The 16,546-nt window shown below is 45.7% G+C and overlaps 1 long non-coding RNA gene across 8 annotated transcripts in view; it reads right to left on the bottom strand.

The window, feature by feature from the left end:
* The window catches only part of LOC107054087, a 301,151-nt gene that overhangs the window by 43,384 nt on the left and 241,221 nt on the right, over nt 1-16,546 (bottom strand). For all 8 annotated transcript variants that reach the window (XR_006930987.1, XR_006930991.1, XR_006930985.1 and 5 more), the window contains 2 exons: nt 13,866-13,939; nt 4,383-11,000 (listed from right to left, as the gene is read on the bottom strand). This is a non-coding gene — a long non-coding RNA (uncharacterized LOC107054087). The remainder of the gene's footprint in view (nt 1-4,382; nt 11,001-13,865; nt 13,940-16,546) is intronic.

Below are 16,546 nucleotides of genomic sequence, written 5' to 3' on the forward strand. Positions count from 1 at the left end.
GACACACTTGGATAAGTGCAAACACATCTCTTTTGTAATCAGCCCAGGCTGACCCTGTTTAGCCTGAGGTCAACGACCAGTGGCATCTGACCTGCCGAAGTTAATACGACAGAACAATGGGAGAGGGTTGGCAAGGCCTTATCCTATTACCTTTTTGATACCAAATTAATTGTTTTTCTCCTTCTCAATGATTCTCTGACCTTTCAGCTATATGTGTTGCTGGCACAGAGTGATGGATTAAACTTAAGCAAGTACATTTCTCAACATTGTCTCACAGATTTGGAAGTTATTTATGTCTTCCTTTCAGTATTAAGAGGTTTAAGAATGTGCTTATGATTGCAACCCCATTTGATAAAGAGAAAGAAGATCCAAAATACTAATTAGTTTGGAAGTATTAGAAGAAAAAAAGGATAGATCACACATTACCAAAAAAACTCACACTAATAATGAAGAGACAGACATCCCTATAAACCACAGGTAGGCAATTCTAGATGTCTGATATAGCCTTAACTGGTGATGCTTTGTTAACTGGCAATGCCTCATTAATTGGCAAACCCAAATGCATTACTAGTAGAATAAATTTGATTAGTCAGACTAACATTTTCCAGAAGGAGAAAATCCCCACAATATCGCCATTGGATGAGAAGAGCTTGCATGGAATAGCTTTTGATCCTGGACACATCTTTCATTTGATTAAGTTTTTTTTTTTTTAATTTCCTAGTAGTTGGACCACTTCACTGGATGGAATAAACTGAGATGACGCAGTACAACTAGCACCACACTACAAAGTAAAGTGAAGGAAGTCAGTTCAGTTTCCCCTACCCACCCCCATTCCATGCATCACTTAAAGCGATCAAGTCTAGAAATATGAATCTAAAACTCAAGATGTGACATTTGCCTGTAGTTGACACAAAACATCAAGGCACTGAAGCCAAACGCACATTCCTCACTTGGCTCAGTTTGGCGTAGACACACTGGTCTCTCCCACCTCACACAGCTCACAGCCCAGGACCCACATGAGTTCAAATAGTTCACCTTCAGACTCCATCAACTAAAAGAAATAGAATTTCGTAGTTATCTCAGAACAACACAAAAGCTCTTATTCAATTACATCAGCAGGACCTCAGAATTACAGCTTTGGTCCCTCATGCCCCTGAAATACACCATATTAAACCAATAAAACAAATATACCTTATTCTGATTTAAGCAATATTAGAACATGAGAAGAGGATCAATAGGGAGCGTCACACTGGTGGTACCACTGGGTGATTTCATTTATTCAACATACTTAAATATTCTCTCAATTCATGCTTCAAATACAGATGATTAAGCATACATATTAGCAAGATGAAGAGCAAAGGATTTCCCATGACAGCTCTGCTCAAAAGTGACAAAAACGACTTAGGGAGAAATAGGGAGAGAGGTGGTAAGAGGCTAATCTTGTTATAACGATTTAAGATTCCAGAAAGTGGAGGGCGGGGGGGAGGGAAGTTGGAAATCAGTCTAAATGTTCTTCAGCTTTTCCAAAAAACACACATACCTACACTTAACCTCCAGCAAGAACAGGCACAGTAGCTTCTGTTTCCAGAACAATATACCAGACTTATGCCAGAGCAGAATTTCACAGCAATATATTCAGAAATGCCAGAACCAAACTAATGTGACATTCATAACTGATAGGTAGGAGGAGTTTCATGAAGAGGCAAACCATCACCTACACATTTGTCTTTTGGGTCCAGATATTGTAAAAGCAGTCAACACAACTGCCAGCCCATGCAAGTCTTCAATATATTAAGGAGTATGTAATGCTGGCGGAAGGACCAACTTAATCCTCCATAAATGATGAGGTGAACACCATCGGACTGGACTTTGGAAGAAGTTTTCAGTTGAGATAACTTTCTCATAGTAAGAGCCACTGGGAAGGGTTGTTGTAGCTTACGCCATTACAAAACATTCTTGAAATTAAGAAGCTGGACTTGACTCACCAGGAGTACTTGCAAATGCGTGATGCACAGATTAAAAGTAACTAGCATATTAATTGACAAATATCCCATATTATTATTTTATTTTTAAGAACAAGGAGAAACAGAGAGCTTTTTGGTAAAATTACAGTCAAAAGCATTGGCATCAACATTACCACTGTCCCAAGCACATGCTTTCCTGAACCATCACATAGCCCAATACGTAAGAGCTGACAGCTGCGAATGACAGCAGCCCAAAGACACAGCCACAAGAGGAGTTTCTCCTTCAGGTCTCACACCATATGCAGCAGCTTCCCCTTTTGGAAACCAGGGAAGCCACCACTGATCACATTACTTTCCTTATTCACAGAATGAGGAAAAGGGGAAAATGAAGTTACAAAGAAAAGAAAGAGAAAGCTAGTGCTAATTACGGCTCTCCCCAGTGACAGCACTGGGACAAAGAGTTCACCCAGCATCACCTATTGGAGAAGGCCCAGGAACTCAGCTGGGTGTGCCAGGCTGGGATTGCACACAGTGAGCTCTGTGAGCACTTCCTGTAGCAGAGGGGGTAGCCTTTAGAAAGAGGTCAATATTCTAGTATAAAACAACTAGCAAAGCTAAAGAAAACTGTGATCATGTCACCAGATCTCTTGATCAGAAAGGACAAACAACTCTATTGCTCAGTTTGATCCTAAGTTCAGTGACATGATTACTTTCTTCAGGTCCATTTTAAAAATACCCATACTTGGTCAACTCTGCTCGTGAGCATTCCTCCAGTGCAATAAAAACACCACAAAACCTTCTGGTGGAGTTTTGGTTAAACACACAGTTTGGCCACCACCAACCCAGGAGCACCACGGCCTGGGGAGGGACCACCTCCCTAAGCTCCTCCATCCACATATGGTCCCCTCCCAGTGCCACTCCATTCAGAACACAGCTCACCTGGCGTTCAGCTTCAAAATAAACCTGCACCACATCGTCACCCGGCTTCCCTTGCCCTCAGCTTTCAATTACTGACTTTAAAGGTACAACCTGAACCCATGTGGTTCAAAATGACCTTGCTCCACCTTCCCTTACCTCCCCTTGCAGGGCTCTCGTACTGCAGCTCAGAGTATAAAACCTCGAAACACGACTTTGCTCTAAGCCCCTGCAGCAAGGGACAAGCCTCAAGCTGTTTAAGTCTTTAAAGGTACATCCAAAGCCAACACCGGAGCTGCAGAGAAGGATTGAGGAGCCCAGCTCCAGCAGCTTCCAGCAAGGTATTTAAACCTTCCTGCCTGTTGAGTGTTTTTAATGTTCATTTCCCAAACTCTGAGCAGTAAAAACCGCTCTTTGTTATAGCATCGCATTAGTCATTATTAAAGTCATTACAGACGTTAATAAGGATAAGTTATGCACAGATGAAGAGCCCAACACAGCTCTCACACAGCACTTAATTCAACTCTTTTTCTTTAGTTTCTTCTCTGCTGCTGGGAAAGACAGACAACCTTATTTGATACGGCCCTGACTCACACACCCACATGGCTGCCTGGTGCCCAGCACAGAGCTGTGTGGAGCAGCAGTGCAGTAAGAGATGGGGCAGGATGTTGCCTTCATCCCCACAGCCCTCCTTTAGGGCAGGGAAAGGGACTGCTCTTGGCAGCCCCCTGCAGCACAGCCCATCCCCACTGAGGGCAATGACACAGCCTGGGGATACATGTTAGTTTAGATGTTACCAAAGCAGCAAGCATTGTCCTATTCAGAGTTAGTTACAACACAGTACTGCCCTTCCGGATGAAGAACACGTGCTTTCCAAGCACAGAATTCACTTAGTAGCCATTTGCAGCTTAATACGTTACTTGTTTTCAGCTTCAGCACAAACTTACCGCATTAAACCCAATTGTTTCAAGAGAAGAACCAGCGGATTTAAGCACGCTTGTGGCTTAGTCACACAGTACACTCACAGCAACGCTAAACAAACCAACCGACCTCCTGCAGAACAGACCTCATTCCACACCCATCCCTCTCCTCAAGCAGATACATATTTCCTGCTCCCCAGAAAACAAACAAACTACATTTCTGAAAGTACTCTGAAAATAAAAACAACAGTAAAAGTAAAAAACCTTACCTAGAAGAAACAGCAACTGCTGGCCACCAAGTAGACTCACAAAGAAAGGCTACCAGCACACAGGTGGCACAACTTATCCACTAATTACAGCCACAGCTGGGCCCTACTGAGTCAATTAAGCAGCTTTTGCACTGCAGAAAAGGTTACCTATGTGTGGCCTTGGGTGATACACCAGGCACTAAGGCCTCAATGTCTGAAGCCAGAACACATGCTACATCTTGTGCACAAAGTGCTCACACTCACAATTAGAAGTAACAGGACCACGTTGCATAGCGCCCAATGAACTAGTTAATTAGTAGTAATCTTAAATTCACCTTGATTGTGGGCAACTTCAGTGCTCCAGCAGGCAGCCAGGGTGAGTCAGGTTGCGATCACATCAGAGGCTGCGTCCCAGCTGGCTGTTGTTATGGAGTCATAGAGGTTGGGAGGGAATCTCTGGAGATCATTGTTGCATCTTCTTTGGAACCTGCCACCACCTGAGGTAAAGGGCAGCCCCAGAAAACCACTATTTGCAAAGGGCTGATTTACTTGAGAATATATATATATAGTCCATTGTGGTTGAAGCATGGGCATACATTTCAGTATCCCACTCCACCTGATGGTGACCTCTATAAGTGCGGTGGCACAAAGACCAAAATGGCTGCAGATGTTGGCCCGTGCAGCCATTGGTGTTATACAGGTTCTGAGAAGCCAAGACTGCCCTTCAAAATCAATCTCCATGTAAAGTTAAATGGTGAGGGACAGTATACAACATGCAATAAAACCAGGGGCTGTGTGGCAGAGACCTCTCCTGTGCAGCAAATTGCACTGCCTGGCATTGCTCAGACTCCGGGAGAGTTGCACAGAGGTGCTTACATCAACTCCTGCTTAAAAATTCAAGGCCAATTTGGGCCATGTTTGCCCATCCTGTGAGAACTTCAGGCTTTATTTTCAACTGTACGCCAACACATGAGGAGTTTTAGCGGAGCAGCACCATAAAGCCACGTGGATCTGAGGGCTCTGCCAAGCGTGACATCAAATCTTCCAAAGAGTGAGGTTAGATAAAGCACCAGATAGCAGCAAATTCTTGATTGAAATAAAACACCGAACATTTCTCCTTGGCTGGCAACAGGTGAGTTCACAGGAAACGTTTCCCCATCCACAGAAGTTTCTTTTATAGCAAACGCACAGGTTTCCCTGCCTCCCCAGAAAAGTCTGTCTCGTAAAATGTTTAAAATGTTATCAGCTTAGAAAAAAATAACACTATTTTTAACTGATGGGAAAGGAGCCCGTTGGCTCTAAAGTTTCCATCCCTGAGTCGGGCGCTCAGTGCTGTTTGGGGCCTTTGTTCGGGGTAAATCAGCCATCAAAAATCGAGCCCTGCCGCTCCTCGCATGTGCTGGGCGGGATGACTGGAGGGATCCTGCAGCCCAGGCACTAATTACCTGTCCAGACACCTCGGGAGCTCCTGCGAGCAGCTGGCAGGGGAGAGACCTGGCTGGGGTCTCTCCCCCCCCTCCCCCCAACCCCTACGGCCATTGCGGCCACTACCAAAACGTATTTACAAGGATGGGAGCCACTTCATTCCAACAGAGACATGGGCAGCTTTGCTTTTCCCTCCTTCCCTGACTACTCCAGTGATGCATTCACATGCTGGGCATATAATGTCCCAAAGGGGTTTTATGGATGCTAAAGCACTGGCAATCCCAGACCCATGTCAGAGCATCTCTCATAGCACAGAGTCACAGAATATCCTGAGCCAGAAGGGACCCCTGGGTTATTTTTGCCGAGGACTCACATTCATTGATGGCTGAACTCCAATGGTCCTCAACTGGAACATGCTCAGAGGCTGGGGGAGATGAGGGCATCCCCTCAGCACTGAAAGGGGAACATTTATCCCAAACCAGTACACACTAATTATAGTGCCCCAGAGGGCTTTGTTTCTCTTTTTTACACCCTCTCAATAATAATAATACTATAGAATTTCCTTGAAAAAAGGACAGAGGGAAAAGTTTCCCACTGCTCCATGAGCACGTTCCCCAGCACTGCAGGATGGGTCTGGGGGGTCCCTGTGCACCCCGGGACAAGGAGGGGTTCCCCAAAGCAGCACCCAGAGTATTGGGCTCACTGCACTGTGGGGTCAGCGGCTGAGAAGGAGAAAGAAAAAGAACAGTAATAAAAAGGCAAAGTAGGGGGAAAAAAGAAAGCTTAAATTTTTGCAAGAGAAAACAATCCTCCTGCCGGCAGCGGTAAATAAAATAACAGCAGCGGGGTGATTTGCAACCATGTAACGGGCTTTTGTCTGCGCCTATTTCTCTCTGCCTTGAGGGTTTCTGTGTTCCCTCGCCGCAGGATCCCAATGTTTCTCCCTCCGGTACAAAGGCGGAGGGCTGCAGCCCCTCCCCCGGCTGCTCGCCCCCAATCTGCCCACGCTGCGGCTCCGGGGGGTGCAGGGCTCCGCAATTTAGGATTCCTGTTGGATTTTCAAGAGCACCGCTCTAGGACTTGCCAGGTTTAAAAACAGATTTACTCATCTTTTTAACTCCTTTTTTCCCCCCAGATCTTACACGAAGCCCATCGGGCTTGTTGCTCCCTGTAGGAAAGTTAGAGGTATTTATGAGTCTAATTAGAGGCATTTATGAGAGTGATTAGTGTGAAGCATCAGCTGCTGGTGGCTGCGTGTGTGTTCACACATGGATGCAACGCCGCAGTTCACAATTTGTTCCCGTGCCTGAAAGCTGCGAAATGCCCCGAATTCCCCCAGGCAGGCGCTGCGCACGGCTGCGCATTGTGTTGTGCTTTGTGCTGGGATGGAGCAGCACGTGGCTGAGCAAAACCAAATACATTTCTTTAAGAAGAAAAAGGATACGTGTGCTGAAAGGCAGCGTTTGAGTCCCTGCGACAAAGGCTGACATGGCCCCTCTCGTGCCTTGCGATTGCCCATCACACAGGTGCAACATCCTACTTCCCTCCTTTTGCTGCTCACCATCCTCACCTCCAGGGCTGCGGGTCTGCAGCACAGCAATCCCTCATCCACTCTTGTCCCATATTTGGCAGCAGTACATCACAGGAGGTGCTTTGGGGACCAAACGCATCTAAAAATGAACTCGAACACAACACTGTGTGGTGGGGTTGGGTGCACAGAAGTCCCAGAGTGAGGGATGCTCTGGAGCCAGACGTTCCACAGCCACTGAACATCCTCCAGAGCACAGTGAGTCCCAGAGTGCATGGACAAGGCACTGAGCCATGCATGAGTGCTTGCAGGGACAGGGCCTCAGCACCATGCGCCCTCGGCCCTGGGGACACCTGCTCGTGTTCCAGGTGACAGCCCCCAGGTGGCCGAGAGCTTTCTGAGGTCTCTGGACAGCTTGGATCCTTGCATCCAGGTTTATTTTGGCAGTCACCATATAAACAGAGTGGGAAGGTGAGCACTGCTGCCTCCACACACTTAGAGAAGCTTTTAGGGGCTTGGGGAAGGTAGGGAGAAAAGTAGGGAATATTTTAATAATAGATTTATTATTATCTAGGAAATTGAGGTCTGTTCCCTGTCAAAAACCTGATTTCCCAGTGGTGTGTATAGCAGCGGGTCATGCAGTTACACTGCACTATAACCCAGCAGCCCACACCAGCAGCGAGCAGCAGCCCTGGAGTGCCCAGGACAGAGCTTGGCCTCAGCAGAAGGCCAAAACCCCCTCTCAGGGCCACACCACAGCAGTGCATGCAGTGCCTGCCAGGTAGACTGCATCAGCAGGACTGTCTCATCTTTAAGGAGGATTTATTTAGGTTTTTGTTTTTGTTTTGTTTTGTTTTGTTTTTCCATGCAAGAGGGTTTTGGCTCGAAATGAAGCTTGCAAAACTTTCTTTATCCAAATATCTGTACACATATTTTTGCAGCCTATGAAGGAAACTTTGCCACAATAAATTTCATTCATTCTTCATTTTAATCTTTGCTGGAGACTCTTCTTGAACGCTCCCTTTAGGCACAGTGCTCCTCCTGCCCAGGCTCCTCTCCACGTTAGCATGTCCCGCAGATGCAGCTACTGCCTGGAATACATGTACCTCGGCGCTTTGGCAGAAAAAGAAATAGCTCAAAGACAAATCACTGATTTCAGAGAGTGCAGCCAGCAGCACTGGGGTTAACGAACAAACTGATACGTCGGAGAAGTAAGAATATTGATCCCACTTTCCTTAACCAGCCAGGTAATGTGGGGGCAGGCACCAAAATCACAACTAGAAACATACAGATGTCATTACAACACACAAAAACCATCACACACATATTTTAATTTTATCTGATCAGAACTTCTGTTTGTAGAGATACAATAAATATAGATGACACTGTTACTGTGTAAACATCTTCCTTCAAATCACTGAAATGTCAATGTAGATTTTAAAACACAGTTGTATATACATTTTTTTAAGTGGAAAAAGAGCACATAGTTACAACAAGTAAAATGCATTTTGAGAAAAGTCCTGAAATGAACTGAAAAAGGACGAAACCATATGAGAGAATACATCTGGAAGAATGGCATTTTTGTTTGCTTAACAATAATCAAATTTTCCTAGCAGGAAAGCTGGATGGGAACTCCCTGTACCATCCTTCATTAGTTTCAATTAGTAGTTTATTTGCCATTAGTTAATGTATGACACTACTGGGTCTTTTTAGAACCAGCCAGTGCAAGTTGAGAAGAAAGTATATTAAATACCAGAAGGAAAATGAGATGATATAAAACAGCCCCTGATCCTGCTAACCCCTGCTCCTCGGAGCAATCCCCTTTCTTTCCTACTTACTGCACAGTGCAAGAGCCTCAGGATTAAGTCAGATCTTTGAACTATAATTCCATTTATTTGGAGAAGCAAATGTGCCTTTCGCTCAACTTAAACGTTTCCTTTTAAAAGAGGCTGTCAAATCTGAAAGCACATTAAATTCACGTTTAGAACAAACTTCATTCTCCTTGCATGGTTCCAGGGCTGTGGGTATGGCACAGGACACAGACACGGTGCTGCTCGAGGCCTCGGGTGCCGGATGGACACCTGCGGGAAGTTGGGGCCAGCAGTGCCTCACGCTGCCCCTTCGCCACCAGAGCTGCTCCTGTAGGTGAAGGAGGCAGAACAGAAGGTGACACTGTTCAAACATTTACCATACAGCATTGGGCACACTGTCAATAATAAAAGACACGTAACACGTAGCCCCTCTTTCACATATATTAGTGAACAACCAGTCACAACAATTTATTTTATTTGCAAGCCTGAGCTCTGAGTTTTTGGTCTATTTCTCATTCTATTTCTAGCAGAGTTTTTGTAATAGCTTGGATCCAGCTGATGGATGAGTATCACCCCTTCTAAAAGAAAGCTACATTGAGTCATTTAATAATTCAACATTAGACATCTTTGAACCCAAAATTATTAGACTTCCTTATAGATCACAAAGGCATATTTTGCCTCAGTTTAATAAGAAATATTTCACTTCCCCCAGTGTCATCTGGTTAGATACAAAAACTTCAGGACTATATAGCTATTTGCAGTGTTCCAAGTGTAAGAACAAAATTGGGTTACTCATGTTTACCTCTGTCCAACAATGTTGGATGACCACATCCCTATGAAAATATAAAAACAGTAACAGATTCCCAGCAAACTCACAAAGCATCAGTTTCTAATGATTCAAGGTATTCGTGCAGGAAAGCTATTTCTTATTTTTAGATTGTCCCCCTGTTTGTACCATAGGGAAATCAAAATGCCAAATGACTGTGTCAAAAATACCAAAACCCTACAAGCAGAGCTTGTAGGGCTGGGTCTCATGCTGGCCCTGTGCAACATGGCAGGTAAGCAGCAAGTTTCAGTTCCTTCACTACCTAAACCTTCGGTAGAACTGATTTGCATCCAGGTCTAGCACTGGATTTGGCCAGGTCTGAATGAAGAATTCATACCTCCACCCATTAGGTACCATGGCCAAGGGGCAGCTCAGAGAGGCACCTCTCATTGAAGGGTTAAGACTCAGGCAATGCCTGGAACAGGTCTCCAGGTCAGGGAAGAGGAAGCAAGCAGATCGCCTGCTCTAAAGTGGAAAACTTTGTGTCTGACACTTTGCCTGTCTACATAAAGAGTACTTGCAGTTTGGCCCAAGCCTGGACTTGCTGTTTAAGTAGCTCTTGTCTATAGAAATGTTAGGAGACAGTCCAAGCACCATCACAGCCTGGCACATCACTGAAAAAGCAGTCACTGTGATCCTGCGAGGGTATAATGGTCCTTCTGAGTAGCATCAATCCAAAATTAATTTCTCTTTCTCGTGACAGTACAAGCTTTAGCGCAAAGGTTTCGTCTATGAGAGCAGTTCTGAAACACACGCAGTGATTTTAATTTCTAGTTTGAAATGTCCTATGGGCAGTCAGGTCTGAGGCTGAGCACCAGCACAGTCACAGCTGTAAATGCACAGTTACAATTAGCAACTACTGAGGTCCAAACAGGTGCAATGAGTTACATTATAATTGACTGACATTTTGATGAACATACTTACAAGCTGTTTCCAATGCAAGGCAATGTAGAAATACGCTTATGTAAATACTCACTGAAACTTGTGGAAAAACAGGAGAAATCAAGCCAAATAATTTTTCAGTTATAATCAATTTGTGGTTTTGTTTCGTTTGTTTGAGTTTTTTGAGAGAAGTTCCTGAATATCCCACCAGGCTCTAATGTTTGGAATATGCTGTTCCTCCTGCATGCCTCATACACGTATAGGTCAGCCACGCGCCTCGTGCTCAGCCTGCAGCCCATGTGATGCTTTGTTTACCCACTGCACAAGCAGATACGTGCAGCAGCCATTCCACGGCAGAACTTGCCTCAAGTCCACCACTTTGCTGTGCTGGAGTCTGCAAACACTGGGTGGCTGTGTTCCCCTCCTCCTCCCCGTTGAGCAGCGTCCACGTTTGTTGTTCGGAGTGAAACTATTCCAGATTCTGGAGAGCAGAAACGCAGGGAGAGACACCGAGGGCACGAGCACATTATCAGAAAGAATTTGAGTGCTCCCAGCAGCCCAGCAGCAAATTAGAAAGTTTTGGCTCCCAAGAATGAGTTGTGTTGTTTGTTCCTGCACACTGCAGCTGCTCTTTCCCTCTCTTCCCCAACCCCCTCTGTTGGGTGGTTTATTACACACAAGCCACTAATGAATGGGAGCCGCTGTTTTACAGTACACCACACTTACAGGACTTATCTCTAGGCCCACCACAGATTTGACTGATCAACAGCAGGGCACCACCATCATAATTCTTCCTAGAAACAGGAGGATAAAAAGGGGTTTGTTGGAGGTTGGCTGTGTCTGCAGAGAATCCTGCCTGCGGGGCCTGCTGATGCCATCGCTCGCTGCTATGGTCTCTGGCCTAATAAGGTACAGAAACAAAGATTGTTCACTTGTTCAAGAACACTAAAGCACCCGAGTGACGGAGAGTGGAGGCAGCGGGGCACACATCCAAGTGGGATTAAGGCCACAAGTGCAACTTCGCAGGGCTGGCTGGGTGGCAGGGGGATATCTGCCTCTGAAAAAAAACACCCAGTTCAAACATAATTTATAATGTGTCACTCAGTCAGAGGTGGCTGTCATTAAGAGTTAAACGTCGCATTGTGTTCAACTCATTCCGATAAGAATTCTCTAAGCTGCTTATATGTTATCATAACTCATGAGGAACTGGAGCAACGGCAGGGAGGGGGAAATTTTGGAGGCAAGATGGGACCCAGCTGGGATACAGGGACAGGGGAGCAGCACTGGATGGCCGCCATTTTGGTGTGGTGTGCCAAATGCTGTGGGGCAATGCTGGACAGCCACCATTTAGGTGTGGTGTGTCCATATGCTACAGCAGCACTGCAATTCACCCACAATTTTGCTCTAGTACACCCACAAGTTACAGGGCAGCGCAGGACAGACACCATTTTGGTGTGGTGTGGAGTGCCACACACTGCAGGGCAGTGCTGGACAGCCGCCATTTTGTTGTGGAGTCCCACACACTGCAGGGCAGTGCTGGACAGCCGCCATTTTGTTGTGGAGTGCCACACACTGCTGGGCAGTGCTGAACAGCCACCATTTTGTTGTGGAGTGCCCTTAAGCTGCAGAGAAGTGCAGGATGGACACCATTTTGGAGTGGTATGGTGCGCCCACACGCTGTGGGGCAGTACCAGACGGACGCCATTTTGGTGTGGTGTGGAGCAATGTGCCCACACACCACCAGGCCCAATGTGGCACACAGGGTGCAGGCCCTGCTCCTGGGAATGCATCATTATTACCTCAGCTGTGGAGCAAGGGAAATTTACCACAGCTGGGCAGCTTAGCTTAGCTCCTTAATGAAGAAGGAAGATATGTTGTAGCCAAGTAGGAAGGCCTTTGGTTAATATTACTCACTAGAGATGAGCCCCAATGGCAGAGCAAGCAAGCAGCTCTGGCAGGCAGCCCTCAGCGCTGCTGGCTGGCCTGGCGGCATTGAAGTGACGGCCTAGGGAAATCCAGCAGTAGGCCCCCATTGAGGGCCCAATCCCACTAAACTTCTGAGGCCTGGTAGAGAAACTTTCCCCAACAGTTTTTCTGCTGCCTTGCCTTAAGTGTTGAGGGAAAATCCTGTGTGGAAAAAGGACAATATTGTCCATTGTCACAGCTCTTTCCATAGCAGCTCACTGACCTAGTACAACATCCAACCCAATTCCCTGCTGGGAGAGGCTCTCTGGCACAACCTGTGCAGAAAGGCCGTTTGTTTATCTGCTAGCTGCGCCTGCCGGATCGCATTACACCTGCTGGGGCTGCCGGTAACGTGGGAGGTGGATGTCAGCCTGGCACTGTTGCTTTTATAAAGCCTTTAATGTAACAGGCTCTGGCTGTGTTCAGGTGCTCACCCACCAAGTCAAGGCTTAGGGAAGCTTGTGCTGAGACATCCCAGGCTCCCATTTCCTTGTCACTCAACTCAACAACTGCAGTCTGGCTGCGGTAGGTGTAGGATAAATATTTCCTCCACATCTCATAGTGAAACAGCCAACTCCATCTTCACAGCCATGGATTTCAGCCTTCTTTGGCTTTTCCAATTGCTTGTTGTGACGACATCTTACACTGAGGTCCTGCAGCATGATTGGCCCTCTGTGCTCAGCCAGGCACAGAAGATGAGCTATGACTGTGAGGGTACAGTGAGTCATGAAGGACATGCCACTCTCCAGCAGCCCAAGATGGGAGCATGGGAGTGTCAGTGACAAGAGGTCTTCAGCCAAGCTCAGTTCTCCAGCCTGCCCCTCTATGGCTTTCAGGTTTGCTGTTGTTGAGGGAAGAGGAAGTCCTGAACAACTTCCTTGCTTCCCTGAGGCATCTTGCTGTGTTATTTCTGCCTGGTCTGGCAGGAGACCAATGTCTCCAATTTGTGTGTAACCATCCAGAACCACTCCAAGAGATATCCAGCTTTCTGGGTACTGCAAGGCAAACATCTTACCAGCTCCAGCTGTCCTCAGACAAGCATGAGCCCTGATAGGTTAATCACAGCAAGCTGTTTGCACACAGTGGTAACTGCTTTGCTGCTGCTGCTTTGTGGATGCCACACTACAGGTGTGGAGTCCAAAGGATCTGCACCTTGCATGTGCAGGTATGGCCTTAGGCCAGCATGCACTTATGGTGAGGTCCCTGTGCCTCTGGCTGAGGTGTTACAGGCTGTCTGGCAGCTGATAACTCAGAAAACAGGCAGCTCACTGCAGCTGTCCCTTTCCATGGTGAGCAAAATGAGATCAAACCGCATGTGCCCATTCCTCTCATGCAGCCCAGCTCTGTATGGAGCACAAGCACACATGGGAGGTGAACTTACTATACATATAATGGCAAAGACTTCTTCTAATAAGTTTCTCCTTCTGAAGTCACTCAGGCTCTGAAGAATCTTGCCTGAAAAAGTAAAAGACAATTTATAAGCCAAAATGGAACTCACTTGTTTATCTTCCCCATCTGTATGGAATGCAATCAGACAGAATAAATAAATACTGAAAAATGCATTTGTTTTAAATGCCTGCGAACAAAGGGTCTGGCATATTTGCAGTATGCAATACTGTTTTTAAAACATGACTCTAACCACCTGACACATTCAATTAAATACAGAACACTACCCAAGTTGCATTTGCATTCTGGAAGAGCAGCTCTGAAAGAAACTGGAAGTGTGGCAAAAATTCTGAAAAAAAACTGCTTTAAACAGGGAATGAGATCTCCCTGATGGGCTGCAACAGGGCTGACTTACTTGTAAAAGCCACAAGTGTCTTATTTTTTCTCACATGACAGAGCCACTTTGAGAAGGACAGACTGACAGCTTGGTCTGTGCTCCAAGAAACAGTTAGAAAAAGACACTTCTTGGTGTCCTTTTCTCCAATATTCAATGAAATTCCTACTGCGGTAAATAGTCTTTAAACAAACAAACAACACAGAAAGCAGCAATAACTGATGGGAGAAAACAGAGGCCGTTTTCCAGGCAGTGACACTGCCACTTTAACAGTTTCCCACTGTACTTCAGCGTAGCTGCCAGAGAAGCCTTGTTCAGCCTATTTGGGGGCCCCATGAAATGCTGCAAGCGTTACTGAAATGAGCACTTGTCTTTTGTTGTGCTGCATGCTAGCACCATACAGTGCTGAGCTGATAAATCCACTTTTTCTAGCACAAGCATTTTTCAAACAAAACTGCCATGAGACTGATGAGTAATGCCAGCTTGCCAAAAAAAAAAAAAAAGAAACAAAAAAAAAAGAAACCACACCAGCACTGCTGACAATGACAGCTGTTAAATTCACATATTCACAAAACGAGATGGGTTACATAACTGGAAACTACACGAGCAACTAAACAGCAAGAGGAACTGCTAAGCAGGGCGCAACTCGGGATCAGGAAGGAGCACATCACACATTCCTGTGTGCTCTGCCCACCAGTGACTGCAGACAACAAAACTTTCAGGCATAAAAAAGTACTTTGTGAAATTATTATTATTTTATAGACACAGTTCTGAGCTCCAGAGAAGGTCTGTAACACACACAAGGCAGAGCAGGAAGGCAGAACATCATCCTGTCACCAGATCACCTGCTTTATTTCAGCTAATCTCAGGCAAACTTGTACAAAGCCAAAATAATCTGCATTTCCATTTTGTTTGCTCATGTCCAACTTCATTCCCATTATATGGTAAGAAATACTTAAATTTGGATTATAAATAAAGCATTTGACCTGGTGGAAATTTAGCACTTACAAGTTTTTGTTGTAAGAAGGACGTGTGTTCGTGTGGCTATTCTTCAACTGAGAACTAAACATGAAATGAGAAGCAAATCACATGAAGTTCCTCATGCTTTACCACGTTACCTGTAATAAATGAGGCTAATGCAAAATCAAGATGTGCAGACAAATCAGGAGGAAAAAAAAAAGAAAGAAATGAAACGCTGGAATGAATATTTTCAGAATGATGTCACCTAAACCAGAGTGTAGGTACAGTCTGCTGTGTAGGAGAGCAGTGAAAGCAGAAGCAAAATATTAGATGTGCATTAAGCCACAAGCTGAAAGCTGCGAACAATGGCCAAGTCTGGTTGCTTTTGGAGCCTTAATGTAAGGAAACATCCTTATAAAAGATGAGACAATAGCAGGTCTATAAATGACAGTCCCGTAGGCAGTGAAGGATTAAGAACTTCCTATAGCTCCTAAAGTATCAACCTACATTGTAACCCTTCTGCAAAGGCTGCCCTAAGTGCTTTCTCTTAGTCTGCCTAGAATAGGGAAAAGCATCAGAATTAGTTTGACTTTTCCTCTGCACGCCAGCCATGCACACACTTAAAGCAGAGAGGAGAGGCGAAGAAAAGGAGAAGGAAGTACAGCATTTGTTCGGCACCTCCTGGCAGCACACCTGGCAGCCCGGCTGCCCACTTGCCTTCACTGCTTCCTCCGGTGAGTGCAGATCTTCTCCAGCCCTGCTCTGGGCTGAGCAGTGCTTCCCACTCAGCACCACTGGAAATGTGGTTTTCAGACAAAAACAAACACCAGCTAGGCTCGGGCTTCAGTGTTAATTTGTAGCTTTTATTTTCTTCATTTTGTTTTGAAGTGCTTTTTTTTGGTTGTTGTTTTGTTTTTCTTTTGCTTGCTTGCTTGCCTGAGTGAGAAAGCGTGCTCATTTGCTGCACATGTAATTAATCTGAAAATATTTTCTGCTGCCTGGTGGACCACAGGCTGAGACACAGTCCTGCGAAGCAGACATCCTCAGACCTTTCAGGCCGGCAGATCACTCTCAGCTCTCAGACTTGAGTGCGGGCTGCCACACACTCTTCTCATCAAAATTTTAATTGAAGACCATGAGCGTTATTATTTAATACAGTTCCACAGACCACCTGCAGCAAACTCACCAAGGCCCCATGGATTAGCAGTGATCCATATGATAGAGGCTGGGAACCACCAGCCCAGAGCCCTTGCTGATTCCGACTGCTCGTCTCTAACGCTGTGTTAAGCCCATTCATGTATATCGTTCCGTTCAAATGAAAG

The sequence above is a fragment of the Gallus gallus genome, chromosome 9, assembly GCF_016699485.2.
Source record: "Gallus gallus isolate bGalGal1 chromosome 9, bGalGal1.mat.broiler.GRCg7b, whole genome shotgun sequence".
In the NCBI taxonomy this organism is placed as follows: Eukaryota; Metazoa; Chordata; class Aves; order Galliformes; family Phasianidae; genus Gallus; species Gallus gallus.